Consider the following 27,714-nt stretch of genomic DNA (forward strand, 5'->3'; position numbering starts at 1 on the left):
AAGTGCCCCTGGGTTTTCAGGCCTACTTTCTCTATACTTCAAACTTTCAGAACCTAATTAGGGGCAGTCATAGAGAAAGATGATGGGCTTGATGGACTGAGACATGTTTTCCTTCCATGGTGTTTATACTATGTGTACAGCAAGGAGGCCTAAAATGGGAACTGGTTCCAAGCAAATTCCCCCCCCCCCCAAAACATTGACAGGGCTGTATATGTCCACTTGCTACAAACTCTTACACATACATAATAACTAGCATATGGAGTTTAATCTTTACAGAAAAACAATTCAAAACCCAGGGATACTTCATTTGGCCCTCCCCACATCTTGGAGGACTAAAGTTAGTTACTCTTCTATGTGCCGTGCTAGGAAACAAGATGAAATGGCAAACAGAAAGGAAATGAGCCTTCTGAGATCCATTCTTTAGTTTGCTCAAATCCACTGCAGAAGACAGTGCTTTCCATAATGGAATCATTCAATTTTGAACACTCTTAACTTGTGCTCTTTGGAGAAGAATAGCCTGACTCTACTTAAATAGCTGACATTTCCAAAAGCCCTGCAAATTATGTGGTTTGGGGAGAAGAAAGAGTTTGGTAAGGTTGGAGAACAGGATCATTTACTGCTTCCATATTGAAATGATTTAAGAGGAATCAATCTGGGCTACTATAGTGACAAGATCTATGTGTCAATCGAAACAGCTTCCAACGTGCTTTTTTCAGAATTTAATAGAGGAAAGGAAAAGGAAAATCAGATTTTAAAGCTGTCTTTTAATGAAAGGCTGTTAAAGTGTTTATCTTGACTAAATGACCTTCAAATTAGAAGTATTCTTGTAACATTTTTAATCCATATAGCCTATAAAAACTATGGAATATATTTATTCCATACACACACACACACACACACACACACACATATATATATATATATACTGAAAAAAGTCCAGCCATTGTTAATATGATGAGATGGTTTGCATGGCATCAGTGTAACCTGGCAGCCAAGGAGAGTGGACTGGAATGCGCATGAGCGAACAATGACAACTTCACTGTACTAGTCAGTGGGAATGGTAGACACTGTTGAGTGCGCATATGTACTATGTGGCCACCACATTCAAAATGACTGAGCAAGTAGAGCAATGAATCTGCATCAAATTTTTCGTTAAACTTGAACATTCCTCCATAGAAACTATTTGGATGATTCAGAAAGCCGCAGCTATGGGCAGCTGGTGATTGGCAGCTTCACCATGACAGTGCACCCGCTCACACATCATGTGTTGTGCAGTATTTTTATGAAACATCAAATCACCCTATGACTTTTGGCTTTTCCCAAAACTAACATCACCTTTGAAAGGGAAGAGATTTCAGACTGTTGATGAGATTCAGGAAAATATGACGGGGTAGCTGATGGAGATTGGGAGAACTGTGTGAGGTCCTAAGGTGCTGACTTTGAAGGGGACTGAGGTGATATTTTCCTATTCACAATGTTTCTTGTATCTTCATCAGTAAAAGTATCTATTTTTTATATTGCATGGCTGGATACCTTCTGGAAGGACCTTGTTTGTGTGTGTGTGTGTGTGTGTACATATACACATGGCATGCACACATAATGTATATATTGTGTATTTGTGATATAAAAATTTATTGAGATGCTGAAGGAGATGCAAAGAATAGATATATATTTTTATATATACATATAAGAATATATATTCTTTATATATACATATATACTCATATATATTCATATAAGAATTTATGTATCCATTCTTTATAGATACATATATATTCATATATATTCATATAATAATATTCATATATTCATATAAGAATATATATATTCTTTATATATACACATAAGAATATATTCTTTATATATACACATATATTTAGAATATATATATTCTTTATATATACATATATTCATATAAGAATATTCATATATTCATATAAGAATATATATATATATATATATATGGTCTATTAGTTAGAAATCAGGTATGTATAACTATGTAACTATATAGCCACACATACACAAACAGCAAAATATCAGTGGCTTAAACAGGCATGGTTTTATTCTCCTGCATAAAGCATAAACCTAGGGATCAGCAGACCAGAACTGGTTTGACGATGGCCCTGCAATCATCTAAAACCCAGGCTACCTGACCATTTTTCTGTTCCACCACCCCTCATTCTCATGGCTCAGGCTGGCACTCCAGCCACCTCAGCCACTGTCTGGGCAGCAGGACAGAGGCAGAGAATGCCTCCAACTTTTCAGGACATGATCTAGTTGTTGCACACATCACTTTTACTCATGATCCCTGTCCAGAACTTAGTTATACAGCTGCACCTAGAAGCAGGGAGAGCTGGAAATGTAGTCTTTATTCTGGGCAGTTAGGTGGGCTTACAGAAGCAATAGACTGGTTTCTTTAAGAAGCAAAGGCATCACATGTAGGAGAGTGGCCTGGGTTTGGTGACAGTGAGTAAAGTTGCCCTAAGGGGAATTTTGTCCTTTCCAACTCTGTGCACTGGCAGGACTCCAAGTGTTCCCTGGGTATGTGCCTAGGGTACAGCACTGCCCTGATGGCCACAGAAAAGGCCCCAGTGCCTGTGCTTGGCATGGAAAGCAAGATGCAGCATTAGCCAAGCCGGGCCTTGAGTCATGGCTCAGGAGACAATGGGCAGCTTGCCTATGACAGGGTGTCCTGAAAACCAGAGCTCTTCCCCAAGTTCCAGGGCCCAGGTGAGCTTTCATTACGCAAACAGTCCCTGCACTCTTCTGTTTCACCAGGACATACACTGCGAGTTGGTCTCTGGTAGTATTTGCAGTTGGTTAAATTTACCGGTTGCTATATTCTGTCAGTTTGCGCCCTTGAGGCCATAGGCAACACTGTTTTAGATCAGAAATACAGATAGGAGACCTTTTTTTTTTTGTCCTTATGATGTCAACTAGCCCAAGGAACATATTAACCAAGGAACATATTAAATTACTTTGGATTGATAATATATTACAATATTATTAACAGCAGCACTAACCCCAGGTGACATAACACTTCTCTATAATAATTTTCTCTAGCACATTAATTTATATATGCACCCATATTACTGAAGAAAGGCATTTAGAGTTTTGACCAGAACAATAAATCTGGAAATAGTGAAAAACATTCACAGCCAGTATTTTTCCCCATGGATTAACTATTTTACCTTTCTCCATTGGTAACCTTTCAATTTTTGCTCCTCAATGAAAATAAGAATTAGCTTAGTGATATAAAAAAAAAAAACTATTGGAGTACATTGTAGCTCTTTGTTAACTAGAAATGACTGGCACCACGTTTGACTTCCCAGTCCTCCAGCCTATTGACCTCTCTATAAATGAAGACAAAGACGAGGAATATCCACGTGTGTCTCTTCTAGGAATGCACTGCACTTCCTTTGAGTTGATGGCTCTAGAATTAAGAACTCAGAGTCAGGGAATGTGCAAATACTTCTCCCAAGGCCACATTCTCATGTGGGTCAGAAAGTCAATCACTTATACTTCACAAATAAAAATTATTTCTATAACATGAGATAGGAGGCTGCATTAATATTTCTAAGACAAAATATTCTCCCTCGAGTAATAGAAATGTGTAGCTCTGACTTCTCCCAATGCTCTATCGACTGTTCGTGGTGCATGAAAGTAATTAGGCTTCTCTGAAAGCTGCAGCTGCATTGAGAACTATATTTGAGTAAACAGAAAAGAAAGGCATTTTGAGTGTTACTTTTAATGTTTCCATAAAAGTTACCATCTCTAAAAATATTGTTTCTAGTTTTCCGTACAGAAGCCAGCCCCTGAGTTTGCAATGGGGAACACGCGAGAGTCTGAGCAAGCACAGCGTACTGGCACACTGCTGCCTGGAACAGTGCAGAATTCTGTTATAACCCAGGTCTGGCCAGGCCGTAAGTCAAAGCATGGCCTGCACAATAAGGTACACACATAAAATGAAAATGACCTCTGGAACTCTAGCCCATGAGATACTACAGATACTAGGGACAATGGCCAGACCCTACATAAAAACAGAACTCTGCCCCACAGCCTGCTGTAACCAGTCCAGGAAGCCAAACCACAGCGTCCTCAGAAGCAAGTGGCCCTGAATAGTGAGGACTTCACCAATAACTGCCAGCTTCCCCATTTTTTGCCCCAGGGTTCCAACTTGGGACAAACCCAAGAAGGTGAAATAAGCTCCCCCAACCAATCACATAAAATGTCCTACTTCTAGTTAGCTTGGCTCCATGTCCCCCATGCCAACCACCTCCAGTCAGGGCCACCTGAGCCTCCCCTTTTATCCTTTATAGAACTGCCACTCTCACACTTGCCTTTGAGTCTCTGCCAAATACAAGTGGTGGTGGCTGATTCCCTTGCTCTAGCATGCTCTCAGTAAATAGCCTTTGCTGATTCTCATTTGGATGGTCTTTGTTTATTTACATGCCCCATTCTCCCTGGTGTCCCTCTGTCCTGCCTGGGAACCTGTGCTAGGAGTTCATCAGCCTTCTCTCTATCTATAGCAGATTCACTCTGCCCTGTTGCCCTGGGTTAGCTTTTTGGAGATGAACTGCTCCTGTATTCTAGGCTGACTATTCCAACCGTATTCTTTTTTAATAGTTCTCTTCTTCGTTCCTGGAAATTTTGTGTCCTTTCCTATGCCCCATGATTCCACTGGGACAGCAGAGGAATAGTCACAGGGCACAATGGGCTAAGTACAAGCAGCTTGCTGTGGGGATAGCATATTAAAGACCAAGACCTGGCCTCACCAAGAAAACAGATCATTACAGATGGATTCATCTACATTAAAATGTGAGCCAAAACTGGGCAGCCAAGAGCTGGAAGCTCCAAGAACAAAGAAAAGAGCCAGGAGCCAATAGCAACCAATTGAGCAGTCAGTCAGAAGTGGTCGGCATCAAGAAAGTGGAGAGTGGACTGAGGTAAGCCAAGAGAAGAGGATTTAGAGGAAAGTGAAACCTCAGTAGGAAGAATTGAACTGTTTAGGATTAAGCTGATGGCATCATGTTAACCATTGTTTTCTTTATCCTGGACTCTGGCAGACTCAGCGAGTCTTATCTCAAAGGAAAAGAATATGGAGTGTCACTAAGTATTTCTGTCCAAAATATATTTTCCTTTGCAATACAGCCTACAGTTAAGCATCCAAATCTCATACAACATATGATAAAATACTTCTCACCATTTCCTCTTCTATGGCTCAGAAAAACTCTCTTCCTTCTATCTTCTCTTCAATCTCTCCCTCCCTATTTTTTCAAAAAAGATTTTATTTTTTGAAGAGAGGGGAAGAGGAGGAGAAAGAGGGGGAGAAACATCAATGAACGAGAGAAACATGGATCAGTTGCCTCTCACATGCTCCCAACTGTGGACCTGGCCTGCAACTCAGGCATGTGCCACAACCAGGAATCAAACTGGAGGCCTGTTGGTTCGCAGTCCAGTGCTCAATCCACTGAGCCACATCATCCAGGGCATTCAATCTCTCCCAGTCTATTGATTACTCTACTAACTTTTAGCTTCCTCTTTCTTACAAATAAAAGTGTGCTCACTCATACTGAACTCCAAAATATTACCAACCACAAATATGCTTGAAATAATCTTCTGCACATCCAGTGTCTGTGGTCTCTTCAACCAAATATGATGTTGGCTTCTTCCCTCTGTATTCAAATTCAATTGCTCTCCAGGATCACCAATGACAGCCTCAGGCCCTGACCTCACACCTTCCCTCAGTCCTCACAGGCCACACACTCAGAGGTCCACCTTGAATTTCTCCAACTCTGGCTGTTTGGACACTCCACTCCCCTTCTAGACCACCTTTCTTCAGTCAGTTATTCCTTGTTCTTTCAGTCCTGCCAAGTCCCCTTTTCCCATCCCTCAGTCTTCTCTGCTGTGGAAATTCAACCTACTCCACAAAATCCATACCAGTTGCTGTAGGAGACCGTTCTGCATGGCGTGGGCCCAGCTCCCACTCAGAGATGCACAGGACCCACGCCCATGGATAGATTCTCCTGTGGGGAATCAGACCTGCAATGTGCCTAGGCTGCTTTGAGTCTTGCTTTTGCTAAAAAACTCCCTCACCCTGATTTGTAGCAAACATTTACTGCAAAGTAACTTCCATGCTAAACCTTCCAAGGATGAGTATAACTGGTTCAACCACTTTTGCCTTTTCATTTGCAAATATGTCTCTTCTGTGATATGATTAGTGGCATTGGCTCCTTTGTTTTCTGTAAAAGGTAATCACCTACAGTGAACCTGTGCATAGTAAATGAGGACCATCATGTAAGGTGACCAGAAAAAAGAAATAAAGGCCTGTCATAATGGAGGTTGCCACTTTTGGCTCCCCTTGAGAGTGAAGCCGCCAGCCATTTTTCTCCACAGGACTCGGTAGTCCGTGTGAATGTCTCTCCCCCATCCACAATGTCTCGGACCCCACAAGCCGGGGTCTGAATCAAATTGTCATTTCCTTCTGATTCTTGATAAACAGACCAGATTGAGTCTTTCTGTTCTTAGTGTTTGAACTACTCCTGTACCCATTTTCTCATAGTAAGAAGATCTGCCCCTCTGTGTTCTACTTCTCCCTTAATCTCTACACTCCTCGCAGGTAAGAACTAAATCTTATCTATCTTTATATGTCCAGGTCTAAGAATATAACTGTACACAAACATGCATGACCTCTGGAGTCTGGCCACCCATAGTATGAGGGTAATAATAGTTTGTACCTCATAGTATAACACCCAACATGATGGCTGTTATCATCACCACCATCATCAAGAGATGAGACTTAGTCCTGGCCCAGTAGTCAGTTGGTTGGAGCATCGTACTGATACATCAAGGTTGTGGGTTTGATCCTCAGTCAGGGCACATAAAAGAATCAATCAATTAGTGCATAAATAAGTGGAAACAACAAATCAATGTCGCTCTCTTTCTCTGTCTCTTTCTCTCTCTAGAAATCAATAAACAAAAAGTTTAAAAATGAAGGATGAGACTTAAATTCTACTTATCCTAATAATGTGAAAACAGGTATCACTATTATTCCCCTATGAAGTTTCTACTGTATCAATTTCAAATACTTCAAAATGTGCTTAGGATTTTCTAAATGTTATCAAATTCAAATTTACCATATATTTCTGGTATTGTCAGTTTTGTGCAAAGATACTGTTTATTAAATGATTTTACTCAGTATCTTTCCCACCTCATTTTGTGTGCTCATGTAGAAGGGAGGCCTGTAGAACCATACTATGTCTATTTATTCTGAAAGGAAAGGGGAAAAACACTAAGGTAGTGATGGAAAAATAAGGGCAAGTACATAGAAAACAGTCAATCAAAGCCACCTTCAGACAAAATTGATATGGGGGGAAAGGAGGGGTAGAAATATTTTTCTCACAAGCCTATTTCCCAGAGCCCTAAACACTTTCATTGACTTCTAATAACAATAATGAGAGCTATTATTATAAAATTATTTGTATAGCAGCTAATAAGCACTAAATGTTTAATCATTAGAACAGGTAGAGAGTGGCATTATTATTTTATAGATAAAAAACAGGAGGCTCATAGAGCTCCAACAGCTTGCTGAAAGTCTTACATCTAGAAATCAGTAAAACCAGACCTGAACTCTGGTCTTTCAAACTCAAGAATCCTTACCCACTTTTAATCATATCTACAGAACTCTCCAAAAGTTAAGTAAGGAAATAATCACCATCCTAAGGAAATTCCAGCTCTTTCTCCATGACAGATGAGGGATTAGATTCTATGGGGATCAAAGTTAAGCATAAATCCTGCTTCTAACCAAAGAAATGATAGGAGGTTAAGACCATCAAGTGTTCACATTCAAGGGTAATCCATAAAACCCCCTTCTAATGTAGTTTGAATGGAAGGTAACCACACTGTTTAAAATCTATGTTATCAACCTAACAAAGCTTCATTCTTTTTGCTTTATCAGGACATCATCTTGAAATTCCAAAGGCTCAACCTACACAATTTGTAGGTAAAGAAGTTAAAACAACCAAGAGATATCGAACCAGGAGCCCCAGTCTAGTAGGTGAGAGGAATAACAATAATACTAGATTGACATAGACAGAGAAATAAGGAATACAAGGAGGTGCAATATAAAGGAATATCCACAGCTGTTGGTGTAGAGAAGGCTTCATACAGAAATTGGCATTAGAACTAAGGATATTAGATCATCCTTTCATCTTAAAATTTTAAAAAGTTCTGAAAAATATACATAATAAGCACCTACCATCCAAATTACACAGTAGAGATTTAATTCTAGCTTTCATATTGCAGAGCACACAGGGAGTTAACATTCATAACAATTAGATGTGTGTTTTCTTTTTTGAACAATTTAAAGAGAGGACATTTTCCAGATTAATGGATAGCAATTGAGTAAATGTGTATTTTTCTTAGAAATCTGACATGTAAGATAACCATTAAGCAAAATGTCAACAATTTTTTAAGTTGGATTTTCTCCCCTCTCAGGCTTATGAATAAACTTATCACATTTTGGTTAAACTATTCATTCACAGGGAATATTAATTTTCCCAAAATGAATGGTTATAATACTTAAAAACGTACTTTGCCAACAGAAATTAATTTAGGTTGAGTTTTTGAGCATAGATAATTCCACTGGGCAACAAAAGTTACTTAATCTTCCATTTTGTCACAAGAGCAAAGAAAAAAAAACTGCCTTTTAAATGTTTAAGTAAAAGACAAATCAGCTTTATATAATGATATACCATACTGCTAGCAAGTAATAAAGATAAACATCTTTACACATTATCCACACTGAGAAACACATTGAAGTTTGCTTTGTGTACAGCTTGTAGAAAGACACTTGTATGGTATTCAATAGCTTTTCAAAGAATCGAACTTCTGAGTTTGATTTTTTTTTAAAGAACTTGTGGCAGGGATCATTTGAGGCATTAGAGAATTGACAGTGACATTTCCTTATAATTGAGAGAAGTTGGTGAGGTTCAAACACGATTGTGTTTGCCTTTAGCAAACATACTGTTCACATTTTGTGGGAAACTGCCTGTGCCATCTGAGGAAACTGCTCCAGCTCTGCTAAATCACCGACAGATGTCCTTGTCTGCCAAGGGATTTCCCTAGCAAGGTTCTAATTTTCTTCTATCCGCTTAGAGAAAGTTCATTTAAAATACATTCAAATGTATTAATGTGCAATGCTGCATTATATCTTGCTGTGGCCATACTGGCAAAAGAGAAGTTACATAAAAACTGGCACTGGGGTATCTACTGAAAACTTAGGAGATCCATCCAAAACAGAAAGCTTCCTGCCTTCAGCCTTCCAGAAGAAAGAGCCCATCCAGCCCGTGTGGCTCACATAGCATAAGTCCACAGTGCCAGGATGGACAGGAGCTCTTCTGTTCCTCCACACTCATTTCAAAATGTATCTGTTGTTGACACTGCAGTCTAGAGAGATTAAGTGACTTGTTCACAATCACATGGCTAGTTGTCAGTCACAAGGAACAGAACCACCTGAAACCACCAACTGATTAAGTAAACAAAAGGCAGTTCTTACCCATTATTTTTGCCCAAAGGATGGGAGGCTCAAAGATAAAATCCTTTGTGTATGGCACTAAGACTGATATTTATTACCAAATCAATCTGTTCTATATTTTGTATGGTGACCATTATGTAGGGATCTAATTTCATGAACCTCATTAGAGTTACAAACAAACTTAACCATTAAGTGGAAGATCAAAATGACTTTATTTAGTGAATTAAAATTGACTTCTGAGTGTTGGTGCAAGAGTAAGACACTATCTCAGTGACTATACCTACAAGGAAGTAAAATGTTTAATTTTTCAGTTAAAAAGACAAGTTGGAAAAAGGAGGCATGGACACGATATTCCAAGTCTGAATGAAACCAGTATATATATGCACACACTTTCCTGGATTAATGTGAATGCTCATATGCCCACTGAAGAGTGTAATGAACAGCTATTGTTCTTGTCTACCGAAACTCCCTCCCTTAAGGACAGAATTTCTCCACCTCAACCGTGTTGACATTTTGGATCAGTCTTTGGTGAGTCTTTATTGTGGACCATGGTCCTGTGCATTGTAGATGTTTATGTCCTCAACTCACTGGGTGCCAGTAGCATCATCTGTCCAGTAAAAACAACACATAATATCTTCAACATTGCTCAGTGTCCCAAGGTGGTAAGTGGAAAGGGGACAAATCGCTCCTGTTAAGCACCACTGCTTTAAGAGAACAGCCCTTCCTTTGTGCACTGCTATTCACGTTCATGCCCAGTAGGTACTTAGAACTCAGTAACCTCATGACCAGGGCCTTCCCAACATCCACAAATCTGTCCTGCTGGGGCACCAGTGCCAGCTCTTCTTCAGGATATGATAATTCCATACACTACCCAGCATCCTCTCAAACCTCAATTTCTCTGCCTGAGTTATTCAAACTGTACAACTGCTTGTAACCAAGAAAATTTAACTGATAAAAAAACTAAGCAGAAAATAATTGCTTTCTTTCATTTTCATTAAAAAGCACTTTATTTGTTGTATGTTAATAGTTGAGTGAAGTAGGAGCATAGAATCATACTACCCTCCCCCCTCAAAAAAACTAACAGAAAATAGCAAGGAAATGATTTAGCATTTTTAAATGTAAAAATTTTACCAGCATCATGCTGGCCAATTAGCTCAGTTGTTTAGAGTGCTGCCCTGATACACCAAGGTTGTATGTTTAATCCCCAGTCAGGGCACATATAAGAATCAATCAACAAATGCATAAATAAGTGGAGAAATAAACTGGTATTTCTCTCTCTCTCTCTCTTCTCCCCCCCCCTTCCACCCTCCCTCCTTGTCTGTATAAAATCAGTATTAATTAACATTTTTTAGTCAAAATTTTACCAGCATCTATAAAATCAGCAAAATGGTATGACCTTAATCTAGAAATTTTTAAACAAATGAGATAAGAGAAGAGAGATTTTAGTCTCCACTCAGGCTCCCTCAGCCAGGTGTCCTTGTGCAGGAACAACGTGAACAACAGGTCATGATGCCCTGCCAACAGAGGCAGAAAGGGCCACTAGAGCTTGAGATTTCCAGAACTGCTTGCCAATGAGGGAGTGGTTTAAAGTCCAAAGGAGTAAAGCACCCCTGGTGGAGGAATGGGCATAAACCACTTGTAAAAACATACAATCATCACTCTAAAATGAAATATGATGCTACTTTTTCAGACTTAGTAACTGAATATAAGTGACTTTTTTGATAATCAAATATTATGAAGTACCTCTTGACGATGAGGCATCATTCTAAAAACACATCCTCATGGTAAAGCACTCTAGCCAAAGGGAACAGCATGTATGAATGAGCAAAAGGGAACCAAGGTAATTAACTTAGGAGGTGCTATAGTTCATTTTCTTAAGTAAATCTATGGCTTTTCCTCCTTTAATTAGCTGTACCTAACATTTATTGAGTGCCTACAATGTTCTAGGCAATATACTAGCACATTTTATGAATATTTTATCATTTAATCCTTGGAATAACTGGAATGTGTAATGAGTAATAATAATGATGAGATTAATAGCAGCTCAGATTTACTGAGTGCCTACTATGTGCTAAGCACTGTTTCAAATGATTTGTGTCAATAACACTTTTCAGTGGAAGTCCTGATCACGATGGGCATCCATTGTGTGGTAGAAGAGAAAGCCATCAAGATTAGCATTTAGAAATGCAAGATATTTAGAGGAACTGTACAGGTGAGCATGACCTTGTGTAGAGAGAGAACACAAGCAGGGGCAGCTGGCAGAATCATGGAACTAATTGAATACTTTGACCTCAAAAGGGGGAGGAATCAAGACTATAGCAGGATTCAGACTATTTAGATAAAAAGACCTTGGCCAACTTCTGGTTGTCGTGGAAACAGGATTTCAACCACTGAAATGAGATAAAATCACATGCTAATAAAGAGGACAATAATTAGAGATGTGGCCACACACAGATCCCAACACCATCAAGGTGATGATCAAGAGGAGCTTGAGATGTATCTTTGCCACAAATAATTAAATACTGAAGAGGCAAGATTTGGTTTCAGTATGTAAGGGTCAGGTTGAAATGGCACATTCAAGAGAATTCCTATTCTGAATGTGACTTGGCAACTCTGACCAAATCAAAATAGGTAGCAAACTATACAGATGCATATAGCCCTGTTCCATTCATTATTTTATCCTCTGTGTAGAAAATAGCATAAAGTAGGAAACAAGGAGGTACATGCTCATGGTGTCCTATGTGGCTAGCTATGGCATTGAAGAGATCTCTGCTCTCTCACTCTCCCCCCCCCTCTACTATTGTCCAGGATATCTGGACCTATACAGAGTAGAGAGTAATCCAAGAGCCAATAAATTAATTTAATCCTCACAACAAACCTATAAATTACATTCTGTTATTATCTTCCCCACTTCACAGATTACGCAACCAATAAGGAAAGACAGTATTCAGAGTGTACATAACCTAACCACAGTCTATTTGACACAAGAGCTTTCTGACTCATTCAGATTTCAGACTCATTCCCTGTTGGCTTGTAATTTCTCTTTTCTCTAAAACATTCTAGTTGGAAATGTTTCTTTTTTTAAAGAATTTTATGCTTGTGTATAAACTTTTGTTTGTATCTAAATTAAGGATCCTGTACTCAGACATACACAGACACATAGGTACACATAATCTAAACCAGAAAGGAAGATAATTTCCCCCAATAATAATGTCCATAAATTAAAAACTTAGGTTGTATAGTTTACTATGGTTTGCTTTGGCTCAGTTCAGTTCTAGGGATCTGACTTTGTAAATTAAAGGTGTACTCCCTGGAAACCACTATGATAAAAGTGATTTGGAAATGTACTATTGACAGTCATAATAGAAACAAATGCCTGCTTACCATTCACAGCTCAGCTCTGGTAAGAACAAATCAATAGAGTAAAATGCTTTCAGCTTCTCAGAGAAATGTTCCATCTGACAGATACCAGGGGATCAAATATTCACATTGCTCAGGACCAAGAAGTATACGGATTATGGATTATTTGAGAAAGCAGTGAGAGAAGCACCAGTGTAAAATCCAACTCTGTGAGGTCTCTTCACTATTATTTTATCATTCAATTTTTTCATCTCCTTGTCTCTGTGCTGTGTGTTAAAACTATGGTAATAAAAGACAAGTTTCCTGCATCAAGGATCTCTCAGTCCAATGGCAGAAACAACAAATAGACAATTTTGATCTATGTTCTGCTAGAGGTGTATACAGAGAGTATTATGGGGAAATAATAGAGAGATGACTATTTTTGCCTAGGAGAGTTTTGAAGAGGTTGCCTGAAGTAGACTTTAGATACTGATTATCACAGGAAATGGGTAAGAGGAAAAGAGAAGCCCATAAAGAATTCCAAGATTTGGGGCATGCCAATTTTTATAAGACCTAGTATTTGGTTACTCTATCGCAGATAAAAACCTCCAAAGGGAAACAAATACCATATAGAATTTGGAAACCAGAGGATGTTACTATCCAAGTTTACCTGGCTGCCTGTAAGGGGCCCCAAACCCTAACCTTTCAGAGAATATATTCATCTTGCCAATGAATATTACTAGAGCCAGATGGACCAAGTCTTTCTACCTCATTCCCTGCCCAGTGAAAAATCCTCCTTTATGGTATTATAATGGATGTTTGGTTAATTTCTATAGTAAACATTGCTTGCTAATTTTTGGCTCCTCAGCTTCTATTCCCTTTTTGTAACAGCATCTCAATTCTATTCTGGAGGATTTCCCCTATTGCAGGCAGTCTTTGTAGGTTGGTAAACTGGGTGCCCTCCCCCTTCCCCTACTACTGAAGTTGAAGGGATCCCTGGAGACCTCTGGTAGACGTTCCACTGGCCCCACTCTAGATGACAAAAGATGACTTAAGTTCAGCCTACTGGCCCTTCTCTTCCAGGGCTCTGAGTCCTAAGTAGGATGACACACTATCCAGTCCTCCCTATAACAATGCACCTCAATAGCCAAGCAGACTCCATCCTGATACCTTTCCTCTTTCTGAATTTGGTCCTCCTGCCTCCATCTTGACTCTATTAATTTCTTCTTAGTATTCTAATAAGTTCCATTTTCATCTTATGTTAGTCCAAGCTGGTCTCTGCTACTTGCTTCCAAAGAACATAAAAATCTTCTTGAATCCTTCCACTATGGGAAATATAACAGCTTTTAAGGGCTAATCATTCCACTGGTAAATCTCTCTATTTGCTACCATGCAATTAACCCAAGTTAAAACAAGCTTCTCTATTACTAGGGTTTGTCATCAGGGACTGGAAAGAATAAATTTTAATCCCTCTTCTATATGATAGCCACTTTAGTATCTGAGGACAGTAAGTAATCACCAATAACCACACCACAAAGCCATGTCATCTCTTTCTCGGGCTGGAAACAACAGCTTCTTTTTTAACATGATATAGATTCCCAGTCCACAGAAATAGGAGACTTGGATTTGTTGATGGGCATCTCAGTAATTTTCATGGGGTTTTAGGAATGTTAAGAAGGCATTTCCTAAGTGAGTCCCTTCAGAAGCAAACATTTCCATGTCTATTGTCTGCAAGGGTTGGTGAAAGGTAGAATTCTTTTCTTAGGATGTGGAAACTCATCTCTGTATTCCTCTTCCATCCACCCCCAATTAAAAGTACATTATCTTCTCTCCCGAAGTTGGAATAATCAGTGGTTACTTTTGGAGTAACTTATCAGTATGAAAGAGATTGATTATTTTTAATTGAGGTAGCAGAGGTGTTGAACATTCATTGGACACTGAGTAAATGTTGCCAGAACTACAGTTTCCTAAACTGTAAACATCATGACTTCAACTTTTGCAAATAGATCAAAATCACTCTTTCCCTATTCAATTTTTCCCTCTTCTCATTCTAACATCCATTCTAATGACATGTTTATGATTCTGTATTCATCTTACAAGTTCAGAAAAGCATTTGACTGTAAAAAATATATGTTCTTGAGCAAGAGGTCAGAAGCTTTAGTTTCTATGAAAGTCAGAGGAGAAACAGAAAGGATGGACAGAGGAGCATGTCCATTCTCTGCTGAATTTCTAGTCCAGTACTCAAGCAGACTTCCCCTCCTCCTGCTCCCTCTCTCTTTATAGCTTCTCATGATGAGTGAGCATTAAAGGCAAGTAATCCCCCCATTCCTGGGGCAAAGGAGCTCCATTCAGAGTACCCTGCTTCCTTGGACAGAGCATTCAGATGTGTGCAGTGTAACGTCCATCTTTTCTCTTTTCTGCTCTTGCAGACAATAAGATTTTCACTCTCCTTCTCAATTTCTTTCTGCCTCTAGTTCCAGTGGCCATGAGCCCTGGGGATAGTGCCCCAGCCTGAGCATGCCTGAGGCAAGCAGTGTGAACCCATCAGCAGCCAGGGGTAAACATGCTCTTTTCCTCTTGGTGCATTTCCTCCAGTGCTCTGGGTGCTCTGGGTTGACCGCCCCTCCCATTACTACGGTGAAATCTGACTCTCAATTAGGTCATAAGAGAAATACACAGTCTAGCCTGGATCCAGGCCAGTGAAGTATCTTTAATGAAGGTAAAGGCATTCTCCAAACATTCAGCCCAACTCGCCCAGGTTCTACATGCATGCAAATATCCAAACACCCAGCTAATATCAAGATGAGTTAGTTTTCCTTTGGCGTCATATATGTGTGTGAGAGCATTTTCCAGAAAAAAAAGGAGTTGAGCCAATTAGGAACTGGGCCCAATGTCATCACGGCAATATCACAGCTCATGCCTCATCCCAGTGCCATGAATTTGTATTTTTATGCTAATGAAAAAATATCATACAAAAGAAAAAAATAAACCCCAAATGATGTACATCCTTATTTGGCTTTGCAATTCAGTCAGAATCACATAAACAGAGAGAATGAGGCCAAATATTTGAGTGACATATGAATAGATGGGACTCCAAAGAAATGGGATGATGTTAAAGTAGTAAAAAAAAAATAGGACATGAGAGTCTGTTTTTTGATTCTAAAGTAGCCATCTTTCTTCACATTTTAATATTTTATAAATGTGGGTTCTTTTTAAGTGATATACATATTTAATGTAGAATTTTCTTTTTAAATTTTCCAATAAGTCTTATTACATTGTTTACTTTATAATTTATAATATCTTGGAACTAATAAAATTCATAAATTCAATAATTTGACCTCTAGACCAGAGGTTGGTATGTGTAAATCTGTCCAGGGTAACACCCACTCAAATTATTTTTCCTGTTCCTGCTGAAATTTTCTCCCAGTGATTGTTTGAAGTTGTTCCCTATGCCTGGTGAGGGAGAGGAATGTCTTGACTGACAATAGAGTAAATAAAATATGTTGGAGTCTTTCACCTTAACCCTCTCATTAAAAATTATGGGCCCACTCCTGCCGGGTTTGAGCTTCTCTCTGGAGGAGAGAACAGACCTGTGTCCCCTGCAGGCAGGCACTGCTCCCAAGAAAAGAGAAAACAAAAGAGGTGAGGCAATGGACTCCTGAACGTTGACCCTCAGAATTTAATAGACTCACCCACCCAGCAGCTCTGGCCTGGCACAGGTATTTTCTTGTGAATTCTTCAAAAATATTCCTATGATCTGGCTAAGAGAAGGTAAAATCAAGACATGATACATAGTGAACAGTAGGTTTGAAACATGAGCCTTGTTCACCTACCACTAGTCTGGGCTGGTCTCAGAGGAGAGTAGGTCCCCAAAGGTGGGCACACACTACTATGGACACACAGGAGAGGACTTTAGGCACCTCTGAGAGGTGGCATTAAATAACATTGACTCACGCAATGCAAAATTTATTTCTGTTGAAATTCTTGTTCAGTGCTTTTTATTATACCAAGGAGAAAGTCTCAATGTGGTGCCACATATCTTACTCAGTTGTCTTATAACACATGGAAAATCTCCCTTTTTAAGAAAAGGAGCATAGGCCTTAGGTTCAGAGCCATTGTCAGGAAACATCTACCTTACAACATCTACCTTGGATTAATTTGTGATAATTTACTTTCAGTGAATATTTTTGTGTTTCCCTTATCTTCATGATAGGTGGCATGATTCCCACTTAAAATGGTGACAGTTTTGTTTAAAAATAAATTTATTGTTGGGAACCCCTCTGCCTGGCTTCAGAAGCTGTAACTTGCCCCCCTACCCCCCAGCCACCCCATGGCTAAGGCTGAGTGAGAGACCTTGGGACCATAAGCCACTAAGGAGACAAAGCTTATCTCCCTGGCAGGGGTGCCACCTCTGCCTCCTTTTACTTCACCCTGTTGGCCCCGAGCAGTTGACTGGTTAGCCAATGATGGGTAAGCGTCCTCAAAGGATGAATGACCTAAGACAGGCATAGTCACAAAGGGGTCCTGAGGGAAGGACTTGGGGAGCTATAGAAAAAGGGGGTGATGGACCCTCACCCCTCGACCTTGATATAGCCTGAGTCCTCATTCTATCTGTGAGAAGTCTCCTAATCTCTTGGCTGCTGTACTTCCCCTGCCTTACTTAAGCCTGAAACAATGCTGGAGGGCAGTGCAGCCCTGGGCAGGAACAGGCGGTTCCCCAGGGCGATCAGGCCTGAGAAAGAATACATAAAATCCTGTGAAACCTGCTTTGCTAAGAATGTCCTCAATTTTCTGATAAGGGTCCAAGCATGAAATGAGTTTGTTCCCCAAGTTTTATAGCCCTTTAGCTAACTGACCCTAACTCAGAATAAGCTCTCATAGTTCCTTGTATGTTATCTATTGTTTGATCCTTACTGCCTGACAATGACCAATGAGCTTTACCTGTATTCTTGTGCAACACATATAAACTGAACCCAATAAAAGCCCATTGAGGGACAGGATCCTGGCCCTTCTCCTTTGAGAGATTGGCCACTTTCCTCCCTAAGCAGGTCATGTCTTGGTAGTCTTATTTATTATCATCCATGGCTGCTGGGGGGCTCTGTGGGCAAAGTTCCCCCACAATTTATATTTTAAAAGTGATTCAAAGAAATATTAAATAATTAATATATTACATACAAGGTCTGTCCAGAAGGTATGCAGCCATGTAATATGAAAAATAGAGACTTTTATTGAAGAAGATATAAGAAACCTTGTAGGTAGGACAATGACGCCTCAGTCCCCTTCAAAGTAAGCACCTTGGGACCTGACACAGTTCTGCCAGTCACCATCAGCTGCCCCATCCTATTTTCCTGAATCTCATTGATGGTCTGAAATCTCTTCCCTTTCAAAGGTGTAAAATCACCAGAAGTTGCAAGGCGCCAAATCTGGGCTGTAGTCAGGCTGATTTGATGTTTTGCCAAAAAACTGCATGAGATGGGATACATCAGCAGGCCCATTGTTGTAATGAAGCTGCCAATCACCAGTTGCCCATAGCTGTGGCCTTCTGTATCACCCAAATAATTTCACAGAGGAATATTCAAGCTTAATACAAAATTTGATGCAGATTCATTGCTCTACTTGCTCAGTTATTTTGAATTCAATGGCCACATGGTACATGTGCTCACTCAACTGCATCTGCCACCCCCACTGACTAGTATAGTGAAGTCATCATTGTTTGTGCATGTGCATCCCTTGGCTGTCAGGTTACATTAATGTTGCTCAAACCATTCTCATTCCATTAAAAATGGCTGGATGTTTTTCAGGCAGGCCTTGTATATAAATACCATAAACAGGTCAAACACAAATATGGCAAAAACTGGATAGCACATGGATGACTATCATACCACGTTGGGGACTGATGCATGATTAGATCCTGTTTCCCAACCTCCTCAAAAGAAAATGGCATTCCACCTAATAGTTGTGTGAACTCAAGCCTTTCCTATTTTTGGGAGGCATTAACATGTCCATCATTGTTAATCCAAACATCCACCAGCACTGTTTTTATCCTGGTATTGCCTATGGCTTCTTCCTCCCTTCTGCATAGAGTTCTACCTTTTGCTTTTAATGGAAAAGCATTCTTCATGATTCCGTCCACTCAGGTCAGGCAGGTATCACCCAGCCCCACATATGACACACCCATTCATTTCCACCTGTGCACCCTTCTTTATGTGGTGTCCTCAGCTGGAATGTACTTCAAAGGTCTCATTCCCAAACAGAGAAAAGCTTCTTCACATCACAACAATGTGCTATGTACTCAAAGCACATGTACCTAATAAAGAACTTTAGTCTAAGTCCTTGTTTGCAGGAGGAAGAATAGATTGATTGAGTACATTGTTCTACAATGATTTTAATTGGTGCTATAATCTGATCTGTCTCTAACCAGCTAATCAGTATTTAATAGGCTGCTTTAATTTTATTACAAAGCAGCTAGAATGCAGCTGTAGCTAGACACCACACAAGTAAATAAAATGCATTATTATTTTAATTATATTTATGCATATGAGTTTTATTTAGTTGGGTCAAAAACATATCACTTGCACTCCCCAAGTACTTTGTTTCTATTAAACTGCCCTGCAGATCATGGTGAGAGAACAGTTAGAAATGTCTATTAATTGCCAACTGTAAGTTATATAAGTTTCTTGATGTATCCCCCTTCATTTGCCAAATAGTCTTGTGATTCATTTAAATATTTGTTCAGTGCTTCATTTACTGGCACAGTTTCTATTAATTAATGATATTAGGGCTTTGTTCTAAGGAATAAATACAGAAATAGAAACAACAATAAATTCACGCATGCAAAAAGTCTGACTCAATAGCCCTGAAATATAATTCATGCTAGAATTTCCACACAATTCCCTGGAGAATGAGGTACAGCAGTGTTAAAAAAAAAAAGTCTGAGTGTTTTAGGAGACTTTGAACATGGCTACAATTGGTTCCAATGTCCCATGTAATAATTTGAAGAAGTTGACCTTATTTTGGTTTCTTGAGAGAACTATTAGGGACAGTCACAAAATCAACATGAAACATTTGAAGGTCCCCCTGGTGCTTCCTGAAAGGGCTCAGACAACTACAGCAAACTTCAAAAAATATATATTAATAATAAAATTAAAACACCTCAAGGCTGCTCTATTAGACAGCTACATATTTTTCTTTTAAAAAAAAGGTTTTATTTTGGGACAGAAGATGGCGGCTTTACTCTAGGCAGCGTTTTTCTCGGCTTCTGTGAAGAGGGGGGAAACTCGTGGATCAGTGGAGAAACAGAGCAAGTGGACTAGGTTACTGAATCACTTTTGAAAGCAGGACATCAAAAATTATTGCACTCACTGAAAAACCAGACTGTAAGGAAACTGCTTCAGGACAAAAGGGGCCCAGGGATCAGCGCGGGGTCTAGGGGTGTGCAGCCCCCAGGCCTGGTGCTCCTGGGTCTGCCTCAGGGCACCCAGGAGAGGGGAGTCGCTGCTCCCTCCCCCGAATACGGGGGGTGAGCAACTCCAGGGGAGAATGTGTTGCTAGAAGGAACAGATTGGCCAGTTGGACTGGGAAAAAATCGCCCAGGGACTATGAACACCCGCCCAGTGACCTGGGAAAAGTGAGGGCCTCTAGCCGACAGGACCAGGGGTGCCCTGGAAGAGTGCCCGCACCCCTAGCCTGGTGGAAGTGCGGATAGGTGGAGAGCACAGAACTGGGCGGTGCTTGGCTCGCGCCCAATAGGGAGGCCTGAATCTCACGCCGTGATCCTGGGAGGGACATGGCACTTGGTGCATTCCTACAGTGGTGGCTCAGAAATTTCCAGCCAGCCCGACCAGGGGAGCCAGGAAAGGCGCCCATACCCATTTGGAGTGTGGTTCAGCGGGGAACACGGAGCTGGAAAGGGCTGGCTCGCGCACCATCGGGAAGACTGACTCTCACGAGCTGTGAACCCAGAAGGGTCGTGGCCAGGCACTTAGGGCGATCCTAGACCCCGAATCTCAAAAGTCTGGGGGAGGGGTGCACACTTTTATGATTCACAGGGAGGGCACAGTGAATCCCAAAACGTCGCGGGTGCCTCCTGAGATCATAAAGCTGGAACCCTGCAGGACCCCAGAGTCTGGAAGAACGTGGAAGTGAGATCCAGAGAGCCAGTGTGCTTGGGAGCACCTAGGGTACCTGACAGACTTGCTGAGATCTGGCTGGGAGAGAGAGAAGCAGTTCAAAGGTCCCTCAGCCAGCTGAAGCCAGCAAGATGAGAAAAACTGGTCTGGCCAGTTAGAAACCAACAAGAGGGTTTTTTTTGTTTTGTTTTGTTTTGTTTTTGTGGCTGTGTTGATTGATTGATTTTATCTTATGTTTTATGTGACATTTTATTTTTCAATTCTTATTATTTTTATCTCGCAATCCCTTATGTTTCTCTTCCATTTATCCTAATATTATTCTTTCCACTCCAAATTTATCTCTCCTGCACTACATCTTCTGCTTTTCTTTCCTTTTTTTTTTTAATCTTGCAAGTTACTGTAAATTTGTATTATCTTTTTCTCACTTTTCTGACATTTTTTATTTTAATAATATTTTGGTATTATTTTTCTTTCTGTATAATCTTCTTTGCTTGGCTGGTTATACTGTCATTTGATAGGTTCCCCCTAGTATCTCAGTCACAAGGTGTTGATAAGTTACTATCCTTCATCTGTGTTCCATTAATACACCTCTCAAGGTTCTATACTCTTTATTCTTGTTATCTAGACCTCATCGATTCTGCCACAAGACTGTCACTTTACTATTACTGCTAGTAAGACCTAGTCTATACAATTGTAAATATTTCTCAATACCCCTACCTGATCTCAGCCCACTTTGCAATTTTCTGAACTATACTATTGTGGGGGTTGTCTCTATTCTTTTACACACTACTCCTATATACTAATCTTTAATCCAACCCTACCTTAGAATCTGACCTCCCACAGCCTCACAGCTTTCTAGATCCAACTAAAAATCCTCTCGTCCCCAATAAGAGTCTTAACTTCTTTCCATCCTTTCTAAAACATGGATAGTGGGGTGGAGGATCACAGTTAACACTATAAGGAGCCAAAGGATAACCCATTTCTTCTCTACTGGCTGCTAATGTAAATATCATAGTATACTGTCTTGCTGTCTTAAACCATTTTGCCTTACTCCTCCAACTGATCACACAAAAGAGTAAGGGGAAGCTGTGAACACCAGGATACACGAAGGAGATTGCACCACTGAATCTCACAAATATTCTACCACAGAAGTTCACACCATAATTACAGGGAATCAGAACAGATCAAATTAACAAACAAGAAGAAAAAAGAAGAAACCCACGAACAATGAGAAAACAAAGAAAACAACCCCAATTGTAGGGAAATGAGGAAGCCTCAGGAAAAATGCTAAATGAAATAGAGGCAACTCAACTATCAGATAGTGAGTTCAAAACAATGATTGCCAGGAAGTTCAATGAACTCACAATGAGCTTTCAGAAATTAGAGGGAAACAACATCAATCTCACTGCAAACTATATAAACATGAAAAAGGAAATAGAAACTCTCAACAAAGGTCAAGAGGAAATGAAGAATACAATTTTTGAACTGAAGAACACAGTAGAAGGAATGAAAAGCAGGATCAATGAAGCAGAAGATCGGATTAGCAAGCTGGAGGACAAAGTAGAAAACAACATCCAGAAAGAGCAAGAAAAGGAAAAGAGGCTCAGAAAGAATGAAGAGGGATTAAGAGAAATGCAAGACAATATGAAACGTAATAATATCCGTATAATAGGGATACCAGAAGGAGAAGAAGAAGAGCAAGGGATCGAAAACCTAGTTGAACAAGTAATGAAGGACAACTTCCCTAATTTGATGAGAGAAAAAGTCACACAAATGCAGGAAACACAGAGAGTCCCAATCAAGAGGAACCCAAAGAAGCCCACCTCAAGACACATCATAATTAAAATGGCAAAATTTCAAGACAACGAGAGAATCTTAAAGGCAGCAAGGGAGAAAAAGGAAGTAACATACAAGGGAGCCCCAATAAGGCTAACAGCTGACTTCTCAATGGAAACACTTCAAGCCAGAAGAGAATGGCAAGAAATACTCCAGGTAATGAGAACCAGAGGGCTGCAACCAAGGCTACTATATCCAGCAAGTCTCTCAATCAAGATAGAAGGGCAAATAAGAAGCTTCCCAGACAAAAGAAGTCTAAAAGAATACACCTTGACCAAACCAGCTCTGCAAGAGATTCTAAAAGGACTGCTTTAAGGAAGGGAAGGAAAAGAGAGAGAGAGAGAGGAACACACGTGCGTAAAAGACAATGAATAAGTACCTATCAATAATAACCTTAAATGTAAATGGATTAAATGCTCCAATCAAAAGACATAGAATAGCTGAATGGATAAGAAAAAATGACCCACATATCTGCTGTCTACAAGAGACCCACCTCAGGATAAAAGATCTACACAGGATGAAAGTGAAGGGCTGGAAACAAATCTTCCATGTAAATGCACAGGAAAAAAAGGCCGGGGTAGCAATACTCATATCAGACAAAATAGATTTCCAAAAAGGTCCATAAAGAGAGACCCAGAAGGTCACTTCATAATACTCAAGGGAAGAATCCATCAAGAAGACATAAATATTGTAAATATATATGCACCCAACATAGGAGCACCCAAATACATAAAGAAAATCTTAGAGGACTTCAAGAAAGATATGGACAGCAACACAATTATAATGGGAGATTTTAACACCCCACTATCAAAAATGGACAGATCTTCCAAACAAAATATCAACAAAGATATTGTGGCATTGAACAGTACCCTTGATGAAATGGGCTTTACTGATATATACAGGGCCCTCCATCCAAAAGAAGCTAAATATACATTCTTTTCAAATGTACACGGAATATTTTCAAAGATTGACCACATGATAGGACACAAAACAAGCCTCAAGAATATCAAGAAAATTGAAATCATACCAAGCATTTTCTCAGACCACAAGGGACTGAAGCTAGAAACCAACCCCAAGGAAAAAAACCCAAAACACTCAAAATCATGGAAATTAAATAGCATGCTATTAAACAATGAATGGGTCAAGAATGATATTAGGGAAGAAATCAAAAGATTTCTGGAAACAAATGAAAACGAACTCACAACAGCCCAAAATTTATGGGACACAGCCAAGGCAGTCCTGAGAGGGACATTCATACCAATACAGGCCCACCTAAAAAGGTTAGAAACATTCCAAACAAACAACCTAACCCTATGTCTACAAGAACTCAAGGAACAACAACAAAGACAGCCAAGAGCAAGTAGAAGGAAAGAAATAACCAAGATCAGAGCAGAATTAAATGACATAGAGACTAAAAGCAAAATTCTAAGGATCAATGAATCCAAGAGCTGGTTCTTTGAGAAGATAAAATCGACAAGCCTTTAAGCAGACTCATCAAGAAAAAAAGAGAGAGGACCCAAATAAACACAATCAGAAATGAAACAGGAGAGATTACAACAGATACCACAGAAATACAAAGGATTGTAAGAAATTACTACAAAGAACTGTATGCCAAGAAATTTGAAAACCTAGGTGAAATGGACAAATTTCTAGAAAAATATAATCTTCCAAAACTCAATGAAAAAGATACAGAAAGCCTGAACAGACCAATAACAACAAAGAAATTGAAGCAGTAATCAAAAAACTCCCAACACACAAAAGCCCGGGACCAGATGGTTTCACAGGAGAATTCTACAAAGCATTTAAGAAGAGTTAACCCCTATCCTTCACAGACTATTCCAAAAAATCCAAAAAGATGGGAATCTCCCAAACTCTTTTTATGAGGCCAACATCATCCTAATTCCAAAACCAGATAAAGACACAACAAAGAAAGAAAACTTCAGGCCAATATCACTGATGAACATTGATGCTAAAATCCTCAACAAAATACTGGCAAACTGCATCCAACAATACATTAAAAACACCATGACCATACACCATGACCATCCACTATGACCAAGTGGGATTCATTCCAGGGGTGCAAGGATGGTACAATATTCGCAAATCAGTAAATGTAATACATCACATAAACAAAAGCAAAGACAAAAACCACATGATTATATCAATTGATGCAGAAAAAGCATTTGATAAGGTACAGCACCCATTCATGATAAAAACACTCGGCAAAGTGGGAATAGAGGAAGCATTCCTCAACATAATAAAGGCCATATATGAGAGACCTACAACCAACATCATGCTCAATGGGCAAAAATTAAAATCTTTTCCACTAAGATCAGGAACAAGACAAGGCTGTCCACTTTCACCACTTCTATTCAATATAGTACTGGAAGTTTTAGCCACAGCAATCAGACAAGAAAAAGAAATAAAAGGCATCCAAATTGGAAAGGAGGAAACAAAACTGTCACTGTTCGCAGATGACATGATAGTATACATAGAAAATCCTATAGACTCCACCAAAAAACTGCTTGACCTAATCAATGAATTTGGCAAAACAGCGGGATACAAAGTCAATATCCAGAAATCAAAGGCATTTCTGTACACCAACAATGAAACAGCAGAAACAGAGATCAAGGAAAAAATCCCATTTGAAATAGCAAAAAGAGAAATAAAATATCTAGGAATAAACCTAACCAAAGAGGTAAAAGACCTGTATTCAGAAAACTACATAACACTGAGGAGAGACATCAAGGAAGACACAAACAAATGGAAACATATACCGTGTTCATGGATTGGAAGAATTGATATCATCAAAATGTCCATACTACCCAAAGCAATTTACATATTCAATGCAATTCCCATTAAAGTACCAGTGGCATATTTCACAGACATAGAACAAACACTTCAAAAATTTATATGGAATTATAAATGACCCCTAATAGCTGCTGCAATTTTGAGAAAGAAGAGTAAAATAGGAGGGATCACAATACCCGACACTAAACTATACTACAAGGCCACTGTAATCAAAACAGCCTGGTACTGGCATAAAAACAGGCACATAGACCAATGGAACAGAACAGAGAGCCCAGAAATAAACCCAAGTCTCTATGGTCAATTAATATTTGACAAAGGAGGCAGCAACATAAAATGGAGTAAAAATAGCCTCTTCAAAAAATGGTGTTGGGGGAACTGGACAGCCACTTGCAAAAAAAATGAAACTTGAGCACCAACTTACACCATATACAAAAATAAATTCAAGGTGGATAAAAGACTTAAATATAAAACGTGACACCATTAAAGTCCTAGAGGAGAACATAGGTAGGAAAATCTCAGATATTTCACGAAGAAACTTTTTTACTGACATGTCCCCTAGAGCAAGGGACATAAAGGAAAGAATAAACAAATGGGACTTCATCAAAATTAAAAGCTTCTGCACAGCTAAAGAAAACAGTATCAAAATTAAAAGAGAACCAACTGTATGGGAAAACATATTTGCCAATGATACCTCAGACAAGGGTTTAATCTCCAAAATATATAAAGAACTTACAAGACTGCACTCTAAGAAGACAAGGAATCCAATTAAAAAGTGGGCAAAGGACTTAAACAGACACTTCTCCAAGGAGGACATACAGAAAATCCAAAGACACATGAAACGATGTTCAATATCGCTAGTTATCAGAGAGATGCAAATTAAAACCACAATGAGATAATGACTTCACACCAGACAGAATGGCCATCATAAACAAAGCAACAAACAACAAGTGTTGGAGAGGATGTGGAGAAAAGGGATCCCTAGTGCACTGTTGGTGGGACTGCAGACTGGTGCAACCGCTATGGAAAGCAGTATGGAAATTAAAAATGGATCTGCCTTTTGACCCTGCAATTCCACTCACTGCTGGGACTCTATCGTAAGAATACTAAAACACCAATTCAAAAGAAGCTATGCATCCCAATGTTCATAGCAGCACAATTTACAATAGCTAGATGCTGGAAGCAACCAAGATGTCCATCAGTAAATGAATGGATCAAAAAACTATGGTACATTTACACAATGGAATTCTATGCAGCAGAAAGAAAGAAGGAGCTCCTACCCTTTGCAACAGCATGGATGGAGCCTGAAAACATTATGCTAAGCGAAACAAGCCAGGCAGTGAAAGACAAATACCATATGATCTCACCTATAACAGGAACCTAAATAACAAAACAAAGAAACAAACAAAATATAACCAAAGACACTGAAATAGAGGCCAGGCTGATAGTGCCCACAGAAGAGAGTAGAGGGAATTTAAGGGGACAGTGGGAAGGGTTCACAGGAACAAACTTAAAGGACATATGGTCATAAACTAAGGGGAGGGTGGTAATGGGAGGGAAGTGGGGAGGGGTGGGAGGGGGGACTGGACTGGGAGTAAAAAGGAGAAAACTGTATTTGAACAATGATTAAAATTTAAAAAGAGGTTTTATTTTTTTATTTTTAAAGAGAGGGGAAGGGATGGAGAAAGACAGGGAGAGAAACGTCAGTGTGTGGTTGCCTTTAGCACACTCCCTACTGGAGACTTGACCTGCAACCCAGGCCTGTGTCCTGACTAGGAATCGAATCGGCGATCTTTCAGTTCGCAGACCTGCACTCAATCCACTGAGCCACACCAGTGAGGACAGATTGCCATATATTTTTAAGAGGTAATTTACCAGAAGTTTTCTTCTGCTCTTCCCTGTCATTTCAGCTGTGAAGGGGCATAGAACCCTCTCCCCATGCCAGTCAGGAGAACTTTGCTCCTCTCTCTTGAAGGCAGGAATGGTGTGATGATGAGAAGAGTGGCTTTACATCACAGAGACCCTGGCTACAGTCCAGTGTTTACAAACTTCAGGCCACTTACTCAT

The 27,714-nt window shown here is 39.6% G+C and overlaps 1 protein-coding gene across 1 annotated transcript in view; it reads right to left on the reverse strand.

Moving 5' to 3' along the window:
* Positions 1-27,714, reverse strand: part of FHIT (fragile histidine triad diadenosine triphosphatase) — a 1,459,115-nt gene that overhangs the window by 847,564 nt on the left and 583,837 nt on the right. The window lies entirely within an intron of this gene.

This window comes from Phyllostomus discolor, chromosome 7, assembly GCF_004126475.2.
Source record: "Phyllostomus discolor isolate MPI-MPIP mPhyDis1 chromosome 7, mPhyDis1.pri.v3, whole genome shotgun sequence".
NCBI lineage: Eukaryota > Metazoa > Chordata > Mammalia > Chiroptera > Phyllostomidae > Phyllostomus > Phyllostomus discolor.